The 21,265-nt window shown below is 45.1% G+C and overlaps 1 protein-coding gene across 6 annotated transcripts in view; it reads left to right on the top strand.

Annotated features, from left to right (window-relative positions):
- The first annotated feature begins 7,793 nt into the window (after positions 1-7,793).
- Positions 7,794-21,265, top strand: part of TSPAN18 (tetraspanin 18) — a 130,808-nt gene continuing 117,336 nt past the window's right edge. For 2 of the 6 annotated variants that reach the window (XM_071809112.1, XM_065839441.2), the window contains exon 1: positions 17,336-17,483. The gene's annotated coding sequence lies outside the window, so the exon portion shown is untranslated. Of the gene's footprint in view, positions 7,817-17,335; positions 17,484-18,014; positions 18,139-19,454; positions 19,566-21,265 lie in introns of those variants that run through there. The other 4 variants (XM_071809111.1, XM_071809113.1, XM_065839443.2 and 1 more) reach the window with 4 other exon arrangements.

The following is a 21,265-nucleotide window of genomic DNA, read 5'->3' on the forward strand; positions in this document are numbered from 1 at the left end:
GTTCACTCAGAACTGTCCCCTGTGAGTTCACCTGTTTTTTCAAGAATAAGGCACAGTTCTGTGTGATGCCAGGGAGTTTACCCAGCCAATTCCACAAGAACAGACACAATAGTACTAGGAATTATATGCTCAATATTTACATTCCAGGAAGAGATGAGAAAAGAGAGATTTTAGTAGTGCTCCCCATCCCTGCCTCTTCCTGTATCCTCAGCTTCCATATAGTGGTGTCTGTTTATTTGACACAAACCAGAAAATGTAAATAGTTAGTTTAAAATTAGAAAGAAAATCTCTAGGGGAGGGACAAAATAGAAAGTTCATAGATGGCTGTGCATATGATGTATGTGCACTTAATAAGGGAGGTACAAAGATGAAGGCAGTGACTTCTTTATCACTTGCTAAGTGTATGTGAATGACTTAATGGATTGACATGAGCATGATGTGCCACTTGCCAGCAGCCTACAGACTGCACACTCCAGTATGCCATGAAACCAGTGTTTTTCATCTAATGGGCAAGTTGCACCCTGGATAACGTGGTCTCTGAAAGTTATACTTTGATATTGTGGTGTCTTGGCCTAAGATAACAGCCAAAATCCCACCCAGCCACTTACTCACTCCCCCAGAAGGACAAAGGGACCAAATAGGAAAAACAGAAATTAGAAAGCTCATGGGTTGAGATAAAGACAGGGAGATCATTTACCAGCTACTGTTGCTGGCAAAACAGACTCGACCTTGGGAAATTAATTTATTGTCAATTAAAATAAAAATGCAATTGCTAATTTGGATAGTGGGAAGCAAAAACCTGAAACATTAAAACAACACCTTTCATCCCCTCTTGCCCATGCTCAACTTCTTCATCCCAGACTCGACTCCTCTACCCTCCCTAGGCTATGGACATGAGGAGTTATGGTCAGTACATCATAATTTCTCTCTGCTACGCATTTTCCTCTCATACTTTTCCTCTGCTCTGGTGTGAGTTCTCCATGGGCTGCGGTTCCTGTCAGGAAAATCTGCTGCTGTGTGGCTCGTGTGTGCACTCTCCCATGCGCTGCAGGAAATATTTGCTCTGGTGCCATGAAGCTCATCTTCCTCCATGTCCTCTTCCTCCTCCTCTAACCTTGGTGTTCCCTCTGCTGTTTCTCACTCTTTTTGCTCCCTCCTCTCCCTCTGAGGCATTTTCTGCCCTATCTTAAACACATTTTCACAGAGATGCCACCGGTGTGGCTGATGGGCTCAGCTGTGTCCTGCAGTGAGTCTGTGGCAGAGCTGGCTGCAGCTGGCTGTGTGGGACATGGGGTAGCCCTGATCTCTTCCCACAGGGGCCACCCCATAGCCTCCTCCTGCCCCAGTACATGTATGCTGCATATATTAGATCTCCAGCCACCAGAAGTACCTGGATGGCTGTACAAGCCCTAGGAAAGGTGACCTACATTTGTCCTGTCCCTCCTCTGTTTGCTGGGGAAAAATTCCTTCCTGCCTCTAAGTCTTGTCACAAGGTAGAGCATGGCAAAGAAGGACTCTGAAGCTGAGAAGCTGGCCTTTGGACTGAGGTGAAGTCTTAGTCACAAGGTTTCTGTGTGGTGTGCTTGGTTGGTTGGTTTTGTTTGGTTTTGTTTTGTTTTGTTTTTTCTTTTCTATATACTTTAACATTACCAGAGCCATCCTCCCTGGTTGCTAAGTGATATTTTCATTAAGTGGAATCATAATTTTGTGTGAGGAGTGGCCTGAGCAGTGAACCTTTGAAAGAAAAACCACAGAAAAATGTGTGCAAGAGATGATGAATCCAGTGGAGCAAAGTAGGGTGGAAACAAGAGGAATATGCCAGTACCATGAAAGAAATGATGACTGGCAAACTTTTTCCAAGTTGCCTCAAAGTAAATGTGGTAGAATGATCACAGGTGTTTGGATCTACTGGGAGAAAAAGCCCAGACTTAGCAGCATTTAAACCTTGGATCCCTGGTGGGTACATTTCTCATCTCACCTTTCTTCTTCAAACCCATTTCCTTTTAGCCAGTTTTCAATCCACTCTCCAACCTCCATGTTTTCCTTGTCATGCTGTATCATGCTCATCTTTTGTATCTCTTGCATCTCAGCTGTAAGATCTTTGGGGTAAGGAGAAGTTGTTCTGACCAGTGTAATGCAGGGAAGGGGGTCACAGTCCACAACTTCAGACTTCTAGGGGATGCAACATTATCAGGAAGAGATGAATCCAAACTTCCTGTCACTCTGCATCCCCTTATCCACACATTGGCATCTACCACATTAGTCCCAAAGACTTTGTTACCTTTGACTGCAAATTCATAAGAAGAGCAACCCAAATGTAATTTCTAAACTGAATGCACGTGGAAGAGTAACCCTGGCTAGAGAAAGCAGCCTGCCAGGCCATGGCTCTGCAGGTAATGAGGGAAGCAAACTTGGCCCCTTTGGAACTCCTTTATGCTCTTCTCTCAACTCAAGCCTCACAAATGCAATGACATGTTGCTGGCAAGGAAACAGTAAATCACTTATTTTTTCCATCCTGAACTACAAGCTGTGGCAATCAGACCCCTGGGAATTCAGACTTCTTCTCCAGCTCAGCTGGAAGGATTAATGTGGCAGACTTGAGGGGGTTCCGCTTCAAATCCCACCTCCCTTGCCTTCCTAATTACTTCCATGTGTATTTGTGCAAGGCTGCATGTTGTCTGGGGTCTGCAGGTGGCATAGTGACCTTTGGGCTATAGGTGGGTTTTCCATGCTTCACCATATGTTACACGAATGAGCCAAGCAGTTAGAAGGCAATTGCAAGCATCCACGGCCAAGCGATCTCTCTGTATGGTGACTGATGGATTCTGTTTCTCTACCTTTGCTTCTCCCTTTATGCTTTCTCCAGCTGTGAAAGAAGAAATTTCTGGCCTTAGTTTATAATGTTTAATTAAAAAGAAAAACCTTCACGCAAAGATAGCTTGTTTCCACAGCTTTGATGTTGGTGCCTGTGGGAAATAAATGAGTTGGAAGTGCATTCTGGGTAACAAAATGTAAATGAGCAACTTCAAGCATTCTTGTGAATTTCTCAAATCTCAAAATCAGTAGAGCCAGATGAATATATTTTCCCAGTGAATTCTGTTGTGCTTGGTGCACTTGTACTGCTGATTGTACTACTTTCTCCATCTCCCTTAGGAGGCTTTTCCAGAAGTCTCCTCAGATATATTTTAGGTTCCCACTGAGGCAGCTGCATTTTTGTGTGAGTGCTCTGCAGGGAGTGTTGTGTTTTCAGGGAAAAAGAAGTAGAAGAGGTCCAGAAATCTGCCCATCAGTGCTTCCAGGGAGCACCCTGCCACCGGGGCAGAGTCTGGCTTCACAACAACTTCTGGTGGTTCTTTACTTTGAATGTAATTGGGCAGTGCAACAGAAGTTCCTCTTTGGTTTTTGCCCTCTTCTTGGGGTTCTTTTGACAGGAAAAAAAAAAAATATATATATATATAATCTATATATAATGTCCAGAAATTTAGATAATCTGGAAAATCTGTCAAGGGCTTTTGAAGCAAAGGAAGCAGCTCAAAAGAATGGCTCAACTCAGAATTTTTGAGTGCTGAATACTGGTTCTAGTGGGGTAATTCACATCCAACACTCAGGGACACGTGTGTCCTGCCTTATACTTCAGGCAGCCTGAAACAAAAAACGTGGTAACTTCTAATTTTTGTTTTATACTAGTTTTTTCAAATATGTTCTGCTAAGGTCTCTGGTCTAGTTTCATGGGATTTCTTTCTTCATAGTTTTCTTAAACTGAGCCAAGACAAGCCTTATACACTGAAAACATATGTATGAAGGCTGTATAAAGGGAGTAGATTCACTGGCTTTGGATCTTCCTGGAATGAATGCTTGCCCCTGGATCTGGCCTCCTTCCTGCTGTTGTTATAGATTACCACCAAGATGCTGAATGAGAAGACAGTGCCCACCGTATTAGGAGACACTGGCCTCGGTGGGCATTGCCACAGGAGACTTGGCTTGAATGCCCTGCTGTCTGAATGATCAGATGGAGGAAGCCTTTTGGAATGGGCTGTGCAGTCCTGATGGCTACCCAGTTGGTAGCTCTGGCTTTAAATTCCTGCATGTGTTTCTGGTGTACCTCTTGAACATGCCCTCAGTGTACTACACAAGAACTGTCTTCAGGTGAGGCACCATCCCTCCAGACCTTCTGGCAGTGTTGTTCAAGCCCTCGCACACCTGTGCGTTCTCCAGTCTCCTTTTACCAGGCTTTTCTTGTGAACCACCAGAAAGTCTACCTGAGATGTGCTGCCTGACTTATGTCATTCCCTACCTGTGACCCAAAGCAAAAGGGACCTGGGATCTCTGAGTTTTGGCCTTTTCCACTGCTCCCCAGCACATTTCTGCTGGGGTCTGTTGGTAGGGCTACCCTTTCTGGCTGTCTTCTGTCTCTGTGCCCCGTGTCTGTCATGGGTCATGCCCAGTCTCTGCTGGTTAAGAGAAGATGGGGCGTGGGAGACATGTTTGAGTAAATGTCAGGAGTGTCCAGCAATTTCTGACAAACTCGACTCACTGCTTAGTGAAGAGCATTAGAAGAGAGTTCCCAAATCAGTCTGTGGTGTCCATGATGGCAATTGTAGGTGCAGCATCTGTGGCTGTGCTGATGTGGTAGCAAGATGGCTCCCTTCTCCTCACCATAGCCACATTCTTCCTTTGGGCAAGTCAGGTGGAGATTCCCCCTTTGACATGGGATTTCTTGCTGGGACAGATGTAGCTGATCAGTGGGCCCTATAAATGGGAGAGCTGATGACTTTCCTGTGGTATAAGGGCAAAATCTTCATGTATGGAGTGGCTAAAGTGATTCAGAGACCTCCAGGCAAGGTGCGGTGTTTTCTGCTGTGGTGGCTTACAGAAGTGCTTCAGCTAGTGTGGTTTGCCCAGGCTGCATGTGGTGATACTGTGCATCACTTTGCATGAGGAAAATGATAGAGTCAAAGTCACACAAGCTTTCTTCCCTAGGACTCCCAGGCACTCCCCCACTTTCCCCAAGGGCTCAACAGTGGAGACAGTCAGAAAACTGGCCCAAAAAGCATTGTCAGGGCACTGTAATGGTCCATTTGACAAAAGCCCCAAACACTGATACTCTCTGTTCTGCAGGGCGTCAGACTCCCTTCTCCTCTTGCAAACCAGATGGGATCCTGATGATTCCCTGATTGTATTTGTGGGTAGGCTGAATCAGAGGGAACATATGCAGAGGACAGTGTCTGAGTAGATTAGGGCCGTTTCAATCCATTTGTTTTCAAATACACCATGTTTGGTTTGGGCCATGTGGGGTTTGTTTGATAAAGGAAGAACCATACTAATTGAATTCACTGGGTCAGTGGCAGTTCACCCGGGGGGAGGGCAGGGACTCTGCCAGAGGGATCTGCTATTAGGCAGGAAACTGCAAGAGCTTGGCTTTTCATCCTGGCAAAACTCACAGGTCTGATCCCCCAGTGAGCCTCACGTGACAGTGGAAAGCCCACTGCCCAAGAAACTCACTGCATCGGAAAGGCTTTTGCCTGAAACAGGAAGATAAATGAGCTCAGGCTGTCTCTGAGCTCCTTGTCCAGTTTGTTGGTGGTGAGGAAGGACCAAAGCTAGCTGAAGAAAATTGCTTAACCATTTCAGAGCCAGTCCCTTCTCCTTGCAGACCTTATCAAAAGGAGACTGGTGACCAGCAGCAGTTCTCCTTCCAGACTCCCTTAGCACAAAGGCTCTCTATCTTAGCGCTGGATGTGGAGAGAGTGAGCCAGTGAACGGAAAAAAATCAGGCAAACAGGGAAGATAAAAAGAAAAACAAATTAGTGCCTCTACCACAGACTGGAGATGGGATCACTATGACTAGAAGCAAGAGGTGGCACAAATAATTATTAAAAAAAAAAAATCAATGAGAATAGCAGCTTTCATTTATCTGCTGGAAATTGCCACAGGCTATGTTCGAGGGCAAAATCTATAGCTCTGCATGTGCATTCTAGTGGGGAATATTCCATCTGCCCCAGTAACCTCTCTTAATAGCCCCCACTGGCTTCAGGGGAGACTGGCAGTGTTGACTGAGCACGACTCCAGTCTGATGTGATTGCCCTACAAATGGGAGGCGAGTGGAGGAGCAACAGGGAGCCCCTAATTACTTCCACAGAATATAAATCCATGATGGCTTTGACAGCTTCTGGAGCTGAGAGCAGTATCCCACTGCCTGGCACACCTCATATCAGAGGACAGCTGGCTGCAGTCCCACCTCCATCAACACCATCATCAGCACTCTGGGAGGAAAGGGAGAAGCACAAATATGTGAACAGTGTGACACTTGATGGAGAAATTACCTATTAGCTGCAGCAGGGCTGGCCTTACAGATCCTGAGACTCTGGCACTACCTGAATATCAGAAATAGCTATGCCTTTCCTCCTTGGCCAGTGATTTGTGCTCAATACCTAATGCTCCTGTGAAAGACATGGCTTTATATGTGTAGGGAGAATGTCTTGTTATTGTAAAGTCACACTAGACTGTGAAGATGTTGGTCACCCATTCAGTGAGAACTCAGCCTCATTAAAGCTGTAGATTCAATTTATCTTCAGGACAAATCCTGGAAGATGGCAAGTCATAAGACTGTTCTTCTTTTCCTCCTTCATAATTGCCCTTTATAGTGATCCTGCTAAAGGAAGCAAGCTTTAATGAACATGGCTGATTGATGAGGAAACCCACTGTGAACAGAAAAACAACAGTTTCTCCTGCCTCTTTTGGGAGCTGTTCCATCTTCCTCAAGTACACTGGCATATTCCAGTGCAAATATACAGTTAGGGATAAATTGCCTTGGTGTAGTTTTATCTTGGGTTCAAGCAATATGTTACGAAAAAACATTTTTATCACCTGATGGTATCTGCAAGGCATTGTTTAGGCAGAACCGCAGTATGCACAGCAAATGTTGGTGTAGATATGGCCCAGTAGCTGTCATGAAAGACAGTGGAAACTGTGTGGTACCTGCTGTTTGGAGAGCACTTCAGTGCAGTCTCTAGGAGCAGCAGTTGTTTCCATGTGGTAGGATTAGTGGCTGCTGGAATCCAAGATCAGAGTGCTATAGGAAGAAGGTCTTGCTATTGTTCTGAAGAAAGATTTTAGTAACATCTACTCTCTGGATACAGGCAGGAGTGCTCATGTCATCCATATATTTAACTGGTTTGTTTTTTTTTTTCCTACAATAAAGGATTATTGCTAATTTCACTGACCAAAATTGAACTGAACAACTGAATTCATGCAGCCACCTGAATATGTATATAAATCTCATTCTGAATCTCGCAGTTTGGATGCATCTCTAATGTAGCAGAGTTACTTTATTCTTTACTGAAATGCAGCATCCTTTGAGTGAATCACAGTAGACTGGCAAAGCAGTGTTAAATGACACTCTTGCAGGAAGTAAAGAGGATAATATTTCACTGAAGGAAAATTGCAGGAAGCTAGTAGAATGTCTGTTATCTTAGCTGGAACTGGCATTTGGCCTGGATACTAAAGATAACACCTTTTTTTTTCCTCCAAGACTTGTCACTAGCTTCTTTATGACCATGTATCTCAATTTCCCTCGCACTCAGAACACCTCCAGCTGCAGAGCTTCACCAGTGAGGATGACTCAAGGCTTCTCAACAGCATAGCCAAAGTTGAATTTTTCAGCCCCCAAGATGAAGGACTGGTGCAAGACTGCTTTTTCCACAGGCAAGAAAAGAATAGTGGGAAGGGGTGCAAATGTCATTTCAGGCTGAAGAGGAGAGCCCTGGAGAACTGGGATTGCTACAGCTATTGCTGCCAGACATCTGAGAGGGAGCAGGTAAGTGACTGCTGCATTTGTTCTGAATAGCCCTGACCTCTGATCAGCTGCTGTCCCTGAGCACACTGCTGTCCTACACAACTCTCTGGTGTGCTTATTTCTGTGACTGGCACCACACTGAAGTGATAAATTCTCATCTGGCATAAAAGAAAAAATCACATCTGACTCATAGCAATTACTGAGATCTGGATTTATTTCCCAAGGCCTAGTCAGTGGTAGAAGCTGCTTGATTTCCAGGACCTAACAGACCTGCTGCCCCAAAAAGATAAGTGCAAAATGTGCACAATGATCAGTTGGATGTTTCTGACAATTTTTTCAGGAATAGGAAATAATTTTAGAATTTGTTGATCATGGGCGGAGGTGTATTTTGTGAATTGCACACTGCCTGTCACGCTGAGCACAAAGGAAATACCACTCTTGCTTCACAAATGGTTGATGGGGTTACCAGGGAAAGCACTTGTCAAGCGACATGCATTTATTCTACTGCTTGAAAAGTAAAAAGGTTATATCTCCAGCTGATGTTCTTGTAAATCAATTTATTACTAAGTCCCTCCTGACTTTGACAGGCTGCTATGTGAGCTTACAAAATCTCTTGGTGACTGAGGAGAGTTGCCTCATTTCTACAACAAAGATCTCTTGTGACCTTGATAGTGGCTCATCTTGGATGACTAATTACAAAGAGTTCAGAACTAGATGTTTTGCTGCTTTGGTATTTTCGTTCACACTCCTCTTCTGAACTCTTTTCCTAGTTTCCTTGAACTTCTTTCTCTCTGTGTTGCCAAAATGTCATGTGTGCATCTGGGAGGCATTCCAACTTCTACTTGCAGAAGTGGGTCACTCCTTATACACGCACATTTACAGCCTTTTGCAGGTGCCCAGGCTCCAAGCATAGCACTAGGAGAACCTAACAAGTGCTGTCATAGCCTGTTGCTTTCAAAAATTCACAGTATTGCCAACCGGCATTAACTCTTACATTTGTTCTCTCTGACTGTCTGTCTACAAAAAGAGATCTTGTAATGATCGCCCAGCTAAGGATGAATTATTAATTTGAGATGCTGAAGGAGATTTGTGTCAGAGCCTGGCTTTGGATGGGTGACTTGCACAGAGCTTAAAAGCATCTCTAGCTCATCTCCCTGCCTTATTCTGCATTCTGTGCCATTTCTCTCACTGCCTCAGGGCAGAATGTTTCAGAAAGTTGGAGTGGGAATATTTTTATTCATCCTGTTACATGAAGTTAATCTCGTGTAGCAAAGCAGCTGTGTAATGTTTTGTATTAAATCTCATGTCTTCCCTTGGGTGTGATTAAAATTCAGGTGAAGAGTTTTTTTAATTTTATGTTATTTCCCCACTCCCAGTGCTCTCAAGGGGCCATTAAGCTTCATTCTTAATAGCTTGCCATCCCCTCGCCTCCACTGGTCCTGCTGCACACACAATTGCACTTCTCTGATGGATGAAGGGTGAAGGCTCTTCAGTGACTCGCACACATGCTGCACATTAGTGAAGCCATTTCTAGTTCAGGTGAAGGGACGGCTGCTTCCTGGCACATTGAAAACAGCCTTGGTTGGCAAATTCTCTGCCTGATTATAGCCCTGGAACACAGCAAATCTCAGTTGGAAGGAGACCAGCTGCTCTACCAATATCCTGGGCTTCCTAAAACTATTGCTTCATTTCAGGGGCAGTTTCCAAGAAAGACAGAGTTCCCATTCTCATCCTTTCTAACATGCCATTGCTTCTGCTTGCGACAGATGTATTTTCCCCCATTCTGTCAGGTTAAAAAGAAAAGCCCCTTTTGTCTGTCTCTGATCCTCCTTTCCCTATTCACCCTCTGCTTTGTGTGCTCATCTGTGAAACTGAAATGAGATCACCTGGAAGACAACACAGAGACCTGATAGTGAATGAGTGAGACGTTATCACAGGGTTACATGGGCAAAAGTAAAAAACTAAATTGAAAGTCCTACAGAAAACACAACAGAGCTGAAGACAGTGAGAGAAAATGAGTCTGGAGAAGAGATGCAAGCAGGAGAGAGGCTGTGAGACATGTACTGAGAAGGAAGAAGATGGAAATGTGCCGACTGGATTGCAGACTGCACACAAGGAGTTCACCTGAGCATTTGCATTGCTTAGTCCCCTCTGCATCTCTACTAGAGCAACTGAAACTGTCTTAAAAGCAGTGCTGCAGAAGTGGTTTGGGCAAACCCCTGTTCCCCTCTAAGCTCCTTAGTCTTGACTCAGTTGTACTTTTCATGATTTCAGAAAAGTCCAGTTAACATTTTCTTCTTAATGTCTTCAACTTTCACAGCCACTTCTGCAATTTGTTACCACAGGCAGGATCACGACTGCCAAAACATGGCATGTAAGGCTGCACAAAGGGGCTGGTTACAAAAAGAGCAAGGAGCAGGAAGATTCAAAGCTCTTGCCAGGCTTTCCATACTTCTCAGGTTTCAGGGGTTTGCTGGATTGAACCTTCTAGTAGACTGGAAGAGTGTCTTGAGGATCTTTCAAACAGAATCTAGATTCTGGATCCTTCTCTGAAGGTAGCTCAGAAAAACAGGAAACAAGGAGACACTTATTTTCTCTTGCTTTGCAAGCTTTTGTGATGTATATACAATAAGTTAATCTCAGTAGGTGGCTAAGGGCTACATAGCTAAGAAAATGTGCCCTTGGCGTTATTTCATTGAAATCAGTCTAGTAAAACCAGCAGTGAAGTTGGCTCCAACCTTTAATAAATCCACAGTTTATCTCTTCCTGATAGGAAACAGCAGCTAGTAACTCACAATATTGTTTAAAACATTCACAGCAGGAATTAATCAGATAAGAGACTCATGTAGTTCCAACCTGTGTTCCACAGTGGCCTATAAGAATCCATATTTTTAAGCTGTAAAAGAACCATATTTGTACAACAATAACGAGTGTCCAGATAACAAAAGAGTTTTCATCTTCAGGTAAAGCAACCTCATGCCTGAAATAGCTGATGGAGGTACAGTTGTGGTTTGATCACTCATAGGAGATCTAAATTCTAATCTCCATGCCCACTTGGAGAAATCACTGCATATTCATGGCATTCATTTGCTCTCACTTGTAAAAGCGGGAGGCTGATTAATTAGTGCCCGGTCAAGGGTTCACAAGGACCATTTATTTTATTCCTACATTTTTTAAAATAACTGATCTTAACCTAGCACCAAGTCTGCCTCAATCCCACCACACAGCATTCAGCAATTTCACAGCTCCTATACCCAGCATGGATGCTCTGTTCACTTACAAGTTCCCTTCTGTTGACAGCAGAGCAGGGCAGCCCTACACACACGTGCACAGGAGGACTCTTGAGACTGAGGAAAAAGAAGCAAAGCTTGTGTAGTTTTGATTCTGCCCTGGCTGTGTGTATGCTTGAAAGGGGGGTGAATGACAAGTGAAAAGAGGTCTGCAGAGAAGTACTGTCTTTTATTAAAGAAAGCAGCATAACTGAGGAAAAAAACAGAGAAGCTTCTGGAAACAAAAGAAAGTGGTGTACTTTTTGAAAGCTATCCCAATTAGGTTATATTAGCATCATCATCCAGTTGTTGATTCATGGACTTTTTAGCATATGACATCTCCATCTGTCACTGGGGATCAGCCTTTAAAGCTACACCCCTCTTAGGGCACTGAATTTGATCATGAAAAATTCTGGGATCATGTGTGGTGTCCAGCAACCTTTACACCACACAAATTGATTGCCAGTGGTAATGGTCCATGTCATTGACAATGTGTTTGTATTTTACAGCCTTCTTGTGGTCATTTTACACAGCCATGAGTGTTTATCCCGCTGTTCAGACAGCAGACAGTCCGGCTTTCTGGATTTAACAGAATTCTGTTTTATGTGATACCAGGAAAAAACTTTAGGTCCTCCCAGGCCAAAAGTCACAGTTCCAGGAATCTCCTAGCTAACTTCGCAATGCCCATGTAAACCAGCAGAGCAGGGAATAGTTTTGCTGTAGGATACCATGGTACCTCCTTTCACCTAAGGGTCCAGTGGGATGACTGGTTTGGAGTTATGATGATGTGCTGTTGTGTTTTTCTCCTTGACCATGTTACATGTGCTTCAGAAGAATTTGCTTGGATAGGACTTTCTTCCAGGTTCAAGAGGAGCTATCATCACTTTTCTGGCTAGGGATGCTTTTCCATATACAGACTTTAGGATCCTTTGCTTCAGTTGGCTCTCTGGAGGGAGCCGCTTGGGGAAAAGGGAAGCAGTGAAATAGTTTGATGAATGGCATCAGGTTACATCCCCCAGGAGGATTCCATATGTTTTTAGCAGATGTTTAACAAGTTATGGCAACACAACTGGCTGTGTTGAAACAAATTGCAGGGTGACCATCTAACTCTTGTCAGAAGTGAAGTTTTCAACACTTCCATCTGCCCCCTGGCAGTTACTGCTTTTCTCCGTAGATGCCTGTGAACTATGTACCATATCTTTGTCAGAAAAATAATGAAGAACTCTAACTGTCCAATAAAGTGTTATTTAATTGGAACATCTCAAGTAAAAATAAACCCTGAAGCTATGTTTGTTAGTTAGCTTTTTTTTTTTTTTTTTTTTTTTAGGGGATAAAGGTGCTTTGTAATATCTTACAAGAATAAAAATAGCTTCAGGATTTTAGTGTCAGCTGGAGTTTTAAAAGTGCATTTGAGCCTCCTCCCTTTCTGTTATAAGAGAAATGCAAATGCCAAGAAGCGTTAAAACATTTGAGGAGAGATGTTTGGATGAGTAAGGCACTTGTCTGAGATCCAAGATCTCCTAGCTCATGTCCTGGAGCTGCCACAGACCTCCAGTACTTCACCATTCACTCTTTGTGCCCCAATTTCCTATTTGTAAATGGGGACAAGTGTTTCTCTGTATTTGTATTTATTATCATATTTAAACATGTAGGGGAAAGGGACTGCAGGGTTTCTGGCACAATAGGAGCCTCCATTTTTCTTGTCCTTAGAGGAAATTATTAAAAGATTGTGGGAAGCAAAGTTTGTTTCCATGTAGGGTTCAAGAAGTTCAGAAAAAGCTCAGCTGCAAATTTCAGAGGAAATATGAGTGTTGAGAACTTTTTCAAAGGACGTGCAGTTGGAAATCTTGGGATTTTGGCATAAGCTTCATTTTTAGGAAACTTCAGAAAAAAAAGCAAACAGTGGACAGGATATTTTATTTTTAATTTCAGTTCAGCAATATACAGCTTTACCTGTTGTTAGCAGTGGAGGTGGCTATCATCTTAAATATGTTCATTTTGCTTTGAAAGGATCCGCTCAATGCTGAATATTAAAATTACTACAAAGAATTCTCTTTATTGAGATTTTTCTGGGCAGAGTCCAAGAGTTCATTCAAACGTTGCTTCTGAAGTTTGGGGTTTAGGCACCACTGCCAGTTCTTTTGTGTAATCTTGCAACTTCAAAGACAAGGAAGGAGGGAGGTGGGCAGGAAAGCATTTAGGAAAATTATGTCTACTTGTTTGAGTATCTCAATGATCATGAGGTGTTGTTTTTGGATTGGATATTCTTAAGAAGAGCACGTCTGCTGCCCGAGAATCCTGCTTCCCATCTTGTGGTCTGTGGGTCTGAGAGACCTAAGAAGGTCACATGTGAAATGATGGCAAAACACGCTTTTTCATTTCCAAAAAACGTGCATGTATGTTATAATGTGATCAAGTAAATATGAAAACAGAGTTGGGAAAAATAAATCTGTAAATTAATATTCAAAATGCAGCTTATTTTTTTCTTAAAAAAAAAAAATTACCATGGCAAAGCTGTATGAGGGCCTGTGATTTTCTTCTTCTCTGAAACATCAGTTGTTGCTTGGATGAAAATCATTGGGAAATGCTGATATTGACAAAGAAACAAACTCATAAACAATTTAGCTTCAGTTTTCCCAGCTGAGCCTGGGAAAGCAAAACTGGGTTGAAAAATACACTGGCAAGGTTTTAATTATGATTTTAATAATGAGGCTTGAACAAACCTCTCCCTACCAGTACATCAACTGGCCCCTCATGCTGTTTTCCCAGGCCTGATGGAGGGGCCCTGGGAAAGCAATCTGAGAGCAGATGAGCGAGCATACTGATCAGTGTAACTTCAGTCAGCGCTACAAGTGCCTGACATTTCAGAAAAACAAGCTCACTTACTTTGCTGTATTTATCTGGGAGCAGGTGATCAGATTCAGATCAAACGGTCAGTTTGTCATCTTAAGCTAAGACCTTGTTTGTTTTGCACTCTCAGAAGTGCCGTTCAGTCTCATGGTGGAGTTAATAACACTGTGTGATTTCTACTGAGCACAGATTGCTCCTGGAATGTGCCATGGTTATCTGGAAATAGGCTGGGACTCAGGTTCCAGCATGCAGATGCCAGAGAGTTTCCTTCTGCCCATCTGCCTAGGCAATGAGCTGGGCCGAGTGTCAGTCCAGCTCCAGGAACCACAGCCAAGCTGGATTGTGGTTGCATTCCTGCTTTATCTGCCTTCACAGCAAATTGTGAAAAACATTAGGAGAACTACTGAGATAAAATAATAGGAAAAGAAAGGGAGGGAGCAGCCTGAAGGCAAGGGAAGTGGGAGGAAAGGTGGGGAGGCTAGGGAAGGAAGCAACAGGGAAACTGTGAAGTTGAGAACTCAGATGTGAAGCACAGACAGGAAAAGGTTCATAAGTAATGGGTTAGCTCTACGGCTTGAAATTCAATTATCTCAAAATCTGTCCAGTTACACCAGTGAGAAAACTGCCCTGATTTGTTCACGGCTTCCCAACATTGCAGTTTCTGCTTCTGAAAATTCAAGCCTATCAAACATGTAACGGAGAGACTATTCAGATTATGATGTGTATGATGATTCAAGGGACAGACCCTTTAGACGGTGGGAGAGCTGCAGCTCTAGGCACTTCTGAAACAGGAGAAAGTGGCTTTAGTGTTTTGGGCTAAACCATGGAATTACTTCCATGTTCTGATTTCATTTCAGTGATGTATTCATCAGAAAACAAGTAAAACAGCCTTCTCACAAGTTTATTCTATGGTAAAATTGGTTTTGTCCAAGGTTACCGTTATGCTTTAAGTTTATAGAGGATATACTACGTCCTTTACACATAACAAAGAATGTAAACCCCAGCTTTAAATGCAACACTCAGTTCAGTGCTGGCTGGGATTCACAAAGCAGTTCCTTCACGACAGTGAAAGCACCATAAACTCGGGAAGCTCATTTTCAATAGTGGCCCCTTAAATTGCACAGTTGAGCATGTAAGAGCACTATTGTGTCTATGCGAGCATGTGGAAGATTTGAAAGTTGGGGTCACATATAGTTGACTTTTGTTCATTTACAAAACACTTTCATAGAATCAGGATGGAAAACAGAAAACACATACAAGTCTTAGGATACATTGCCCTGTACTTTTTTCAAAAATATCAGAATAGTGATGTCACTGGAGGGGGGTAGGGGTTAGTTGTTGGAAAGATGCCAAGCATGTCCCTGATGAGGAAAGGATCTTGTCTATAGAATCTGTAGCTGTTTAAAACTGTGATGTTTTGGGCAAGACTAAGACCACTCAGTTTCCTAGAAACCCTCTGCATGAGAGCTGTGCATTAGGCCACAAAACAGGGCTAGGAGTCAGGTGGCTAGACAGATATGCACACATTTTCATCGTTTATTTACCAGGTACACAGCAAAACTGCCTGATGTGTGGGGTCCTGAAATGGTCCTGTGACAGTGTAGGGGTAAATGTATGAGATTGTTATGGGGGGAGTGCAGAGGGAGGACCAAGAGTTTGACAGGTTTGCAGAGCACAAATATAATCTCTGCCTGAGAGAACCATGATCTGCTGCTCCAGGGGTATGACAAGCCAGTCTTCTGGAAAATAGCACTCTGAGTCCTTTGCAAAGGAATCAAATGAGGAACAAGGCTATTACCTCGTCTCAAACTGTGTCTAATAAAGAAATGGAAATCCCCTACTCTGCCACAAAGACCAAGGAGAGGTAGGATCATGCTGTGACACAAATAAATGAATAGTGAAACAGAAATGGAAAAACATGGTCCCAAACATTACAAGGAAATATCAGACCTTGAAATGATTGCCTGTCATAAGCAATAGACTGTCACAAAAGATACGTTACAAATATGAGCTGGTTGTGAATCCAGTTTTGCTATTACACAGAAATTGATTTGGGACCATAACTGTTAAATTCTGTGTGCGTCTCCCTATTTTTATATCACATTAGGAAAAAAAGAAAGCCAACGTCAACAAATAGCTGCACCTGGGGAGCCTTGTAACTGTTCATTACCAGATATATGAGGCATTAGCAGAGATATTTATACAGAGACACTGGCACATCTTTTTTCTTTGCACTGCACTGTTAGACATCCCTGTTGTTTCTGGTTCTTCTAATAAGCTTTGAGGGTCTGGATCCACATCCACCCAACATGTAGAACATGAACATGAATAAACAGGACTTCTTATCAGCTCAAGGACCCATCTGCATAGGACCACTGAAGGATCTGGCCCTGGCAGGATTGCAAATTCTTTAGTGCTGTCTCTGTGAGTGCAATGTCCAGTTTACTAACACACTTGCTCCTGAGCTATTGATTGTTACTGAGAGTAACAGCATTACTTCTGCACACTTTTCGCTCCCTCAGTTTCTTTCCCTCCAACCCAGCACATGCTTTTGTCAGCATCAGGATCAGCAAAGTGTGATTTCCCTAGGGGACAGATGAACTGAACCACCCCTGTGGATTCCCTGGTGTCTGTTGGATGCTGTTGGACTTGGGATACAGTCATCCTATGTGCAAGAGCAGTAAAAGAGGTGACCTCTTCTACAGTTACCTATTTTTCTTAAATTTGTTGTTGTCCAACTTAATTGAAATTGTTTTAACTGGCTCAGAAGTTACTGGCAGACACAGAAGACACAACTGCAGAAGCCGTATTTCCTTAGGAAACCGGGCTTTGGAGAGTTGGCTTTTCCTCTCTCGCAAATGTGGGCTCTTCATTTGGTTTGGTATGCATTTTGAAAGGCTTTCCAATCCTGCAGTACCATTCTTTGTTTCAAGTTTCTCCAACAGACCTCCGAATACATTTAGGCACCTCTCACCAAGATACTGGTCAACAAGTGACCTCTCACCTTCCTGGTCTCTTTCTTTTATACCCCAAGGATCATCCCCGGTGCATCAGAAGCCCATCAGGTGCTATGAGGGCCACGCTGGAGTCGAGCGGTGGGCAGCTCTCCTTCCTCCGGTGCCTCCTGCGAGCTCGGCGGGGCAGGGTCCCAGGGTGGCTGCCCCTCTGGGCCACCCTTCCAGGGCTGCCCCTGCCGCATCGCCGAACGGCCGAGGAGTCGCCGGGCACGCTGTGCAAGGGACTGTCCCCTGGCTGCCTTTGGCGCCTCCGGCTGAGAGCACCCGGGAAGTTTCCGGGCGAGGGACGGCCCAGACGCGAGCGGGGCAGCGGCGCGCCCAGCCGCCGGGGCCGGGCCGAGGCGAGCGAGCGGGCGGGGCTGCGCCGGGCCGGGCCGGAGCGGAGAAGGGGGCACGGCCGGGAGGTGGAGCCGGCTGCGCTGGCGGCTCCGCGGCTGCCGGGCACAGGGCGCGCACGGCAGTGGGAGCCCAGCGCCGCCGGGAGCCGTCCGCCGCCAGCTCGGTCTGTCCCGGGGAGCCGCCGCCGCGGGAGCCTGCTGCAGCCGCCGGCAGGTAAAGGGCCGGGGCTCCTTCTCGGTGACCCCTGTGCGCTGCAGCCGTTCCTCGGCGAGCCCTGACGAGGGTCCCGTCCCCTGCCAGGGGTGCCGGCTCCGGCTGGGCAGCACGCCGCCCTCCCGCTGCCCTGGGACACGCGGGGATGCCGGCTGGGGGCACCCACGGGAGGGGGCTCCCCTTCCCCCGCTGCCGCCTGGTTTCCTGGGGCGGGAGGGGGTGCGGGAGCGCCGTGGCTCCCCGGGTGCTGGGTGTGCAAGTTTCTCGGGGCCGAAATGCCCGCCCGTCGACAGTAACGCCGGCAAGAGAGCTGGGGGGGAGGCTCCTTGGCAGCCCGAGCCAGCTGAACTGGCCCCCCTGGTAACACCTCTCCGGGCTCGGGCCCCGGGAAGCCTCTCATGGTCGGTAACTGGGAACGTGTCAGGAGTCTCAGAGCTTGCCCTCAATATTTCTGTATTTTATTGCCCCCGCCCACCCCTTCAGCCCCCTCCGGCACCTCTCGCACTGTGAGGGCGAGCGGAGGAACCGCTGTCAGCCTGCAGGCTGTGCCTGGGGCGCTCTGCGCCGCGTTTGCAGTGTTGTGGGGTGTGCCGCCACCCCTGAAGTTTAGATGAGGAAGGTGGGGGAGTTACGTTTCTGACTTCATTCCAGTCCGGTAGGAATTTTCTCTTTCACGCTTTGCTGATGGGCAAATTGCGATCCCACCATCCTGACACAGTGCCCACTTTCAAATAGAGATGTATAGTTGCAGCAACATGTTATGGAGGTACCACCCCACTGAGATGTGTGGGGTTTTATAAACTGTACAGCTGGGCACTTAAAGTTTTATCATAACTTTTGTATTTAAATGTTTGCATGAGTGAGTAGGCAGTGTTTTCAGATGCATTGTACTTGGGTGGTTTTCTGTGAAGTCTGTTTGCGGATTGTAGTTTTTTTTTTCCTCTAGCACTTCTCTCAGCAATTAGTAAGCTCAACCTGATTACTGCTTGTATGTCTATAGTAAGAGAAAATTTGAACACAATTAATAGACTCTAAACATGTATTTTACTGAATAGCCAGTGGCTACCAAAGCTCCTTGGATAAAAGTGTGCTGGAGGTGGCTGTGTGCCTGGCTGCGTGTCCACAAATTGTGAGAACAGGCTTGCCCTACATTTTTACTAGTGGGTAAAAAGTGTATGGAGTTATTAAAGAGTTGTCTTAATGCAACAGGATGTATCGAAGTGTTTAATGATTACTTTAGTATTCAGTGCTTTTGTAAGGAGCAGAATGGTTCTGTCTCAAAAGTATTCAGACTGACAGCAAGCGACAGGAAAACCAGAGGAAGAAATAGGTGTGTTCTTTCTCTTTTTCATAATTTGGGGGGAATCTTTCAGATCTGACTGTGTAGCATAATGTACAGATGCACTTCTTTATCATCTGCTTTCACTGAATTATTTGTACAGTGTGTTAAAATGATTCAAATGTCTGACCCTCCATGGAAGGCAGTTAATGTTTCTGTATTTGTTGTGGCTGAGGTACAGCTTCTCTTGGCATAAACTAAAATACCAAGCAATACAGTTGCCATGAATTTAGGTGTAGAGGGGTGAGAAAAGGAAAGGCAGAGCTTAAACTTTCCTGGGATATTGTGGACTGCCAGCAAAATCAGTGTCTACTGGCTGTCCCACCCTTTCAGCAAAGCAGACCTTTCTCCTCAGATCGCTTAGCCCTCCAGGTTGCTGTGTGTTCAAACCCCTGAGAGGTGCAGGTGGCCGGGCAGTTGTTATTCTTCGGGACAGGGCCGGAGAGGAGCGAACCCCCCGCCCGCAGCCGCGGTGGAGCCGCGGGCCGCGCTGCTGTGCTGGGGCTGGTGCCTGGGCGGGCCGCGACCCCCCGCGCCGGGGCCGGGGCTGGGGCTGGGGCCGGGGCCGGTTCCGCGGCGAAGGACTCGGGTGGGCGATGCTGGCGGTTTCCACGAGAGGGCTTTCGTGCTGTGCGGTGCCAGGGCGGCTCTTCAGCAGAGCCTGCGCAGCGCCGGCCGCCCCTCCGCTCGCCTCGTAGGGACGGAGGAGCAAAATGAACCTGGGGGTGGCTTTCTCTCACAAGGTAAGTATTTCAGGTTTCCTTTGTATGGGGAAATCCCTTTATTCCCCCGGGGCTGTATGGATAAGACATCCTGGGAAGAACACCCATCTTCGTTTTCCAGGCTCGCTTAAAACTTAGAACAGATCCCAGCAACTTCATTTCCCCACAGTGGAAACCAAGAAGGGGCAGAGTGTGTTTTTCACAAAAGATAAGTGGGGTCTGAATGTTTGCATCCTCGCCTTGGCTGATGGCAAAGAACGACTCTATCCTGACGTGATCTCATTTTTGGCTGCTTTAACATGTATTTTATTTCTCAGGGTGGGGCTGAGTGAAAGGGAAACGGCAATCATTGTGTGTGTATGAAAATGCTGAGCTATCCTTAAGTCCTTTGCCAAGTTGCCTGTGTGTTGTTTAATTCAAATAATTTCATATGCATAGCATTGCAGGTCTGTTTTAAAAGGCAGAAACTGTGTCTGTAACCGGGAATAATATTCCAGTTCATAAAACACGAGTAACATCTGTTAGTGTGACTTCAATTTGTTTCTCTCTTCTTGGAATAACCAAGTTGACAGCTCAGACAGTCAGGTTTAATGTCCTGTGCTAAACCTTTGGTCTTGCGTCCCGTGGCTAATTGTGACTCACAGAATCAATAAATCCAGCTCCTGCTCTGCTGCAGAGGCTCAACAGGGGAGCGGGAAGGGCTTCAAACCACCTCACTGTGTGGAGTAAGTCTCCGGCAGCAGCTGATGGTGGACAAATCTGGGTTTCTGCAAAAACAGGTCTATCACGTGGGTTCGCTGCTTTCAGGGTGGCGGAACTGGCTGGGATCTTGGTGTTCTCTCAGCATTCGGGCTGAGCAAGTGAGAGAGAGGGTCTGCACTACTGTAGGGGTAATATTTTTCCCTCCTAGCACCTTTTATCTTGCTTTAATCTATTCCAGGTTGAATACTGTAGGCAGTTGAAGCAGAGCCATCTCACGCTTTGATGTGTGTTTATTGGCTCTAGGGTCTCATTCTCTTGCCTTTTTTTTTCTTTTTAAGTTAGGTTACTCTCTTCCCACACCACCTTCCCAAACAGAAAGAAATGGAGCAAAGGACGCAAAAAGTTAATTAATTGACTTTGTATTTTTGTGAATGGGTTCCTTGCTTTGCCCCTCCCTTCCTTGCTGCCTTCTGTAAGATCCCTTCATAATTAAAATATTATGACTATCCTTATGGTAGCCCTTCACTTGTGGCAAGCATCCTAATTTGACGTCAATGCAAAAATACTAGTTTCTGGCACAAGGGCAGATGACATTTCATCAGCTAGTGCGTGCCCAATTTTTTTTAAACCACAGTGCTAAGACCATATGGGCAGATAATGAGTTTAAGCTGATAAACAGCTTACAGATTTGCCCAAATAAAGGATTTTCTTCCTAAAAGACACATTTTCCTTTAAAATAAATAATGCAGTTCCTGTGTTTTTATTTAATTATCTTGAGTGCTGTCTGTTCTCACCAGGCTGCAGGAAAACAGACACAACTGCTCTGGGAACAGAAGCCACTGGATTTATGGGGTCTTGGGTCTTAGATGAAGAAGGACTTAAAAAGAGAAGTTCAGATGCTACAAAATTGAGGCTTAAGGTATATAAATAATGAGATGGTGGTCCAGGTTGTATTTGAAGAGTTTTGTGATGTAGTACATAGTTCTTGACATGTTGAAGATGAGTCATTGCATGAGGTG

The sequence above is a fragment of the Patagioenas fasciata genome, chromosome 5 (genome assembly GCF_037038585.1).
Source record: "Patagioenas fasciata isolate bPatFas1 chromosome 5, bPatFas1.hap1, whole genome shotgun sequence".
NCBI classification, from domain to species: domain Eukaryota; kingdom Metazoa; phylum Chordata; class Aves; order Columbiformes; family Columbidae; genus Patagioenas; species Patagioenas fasciata.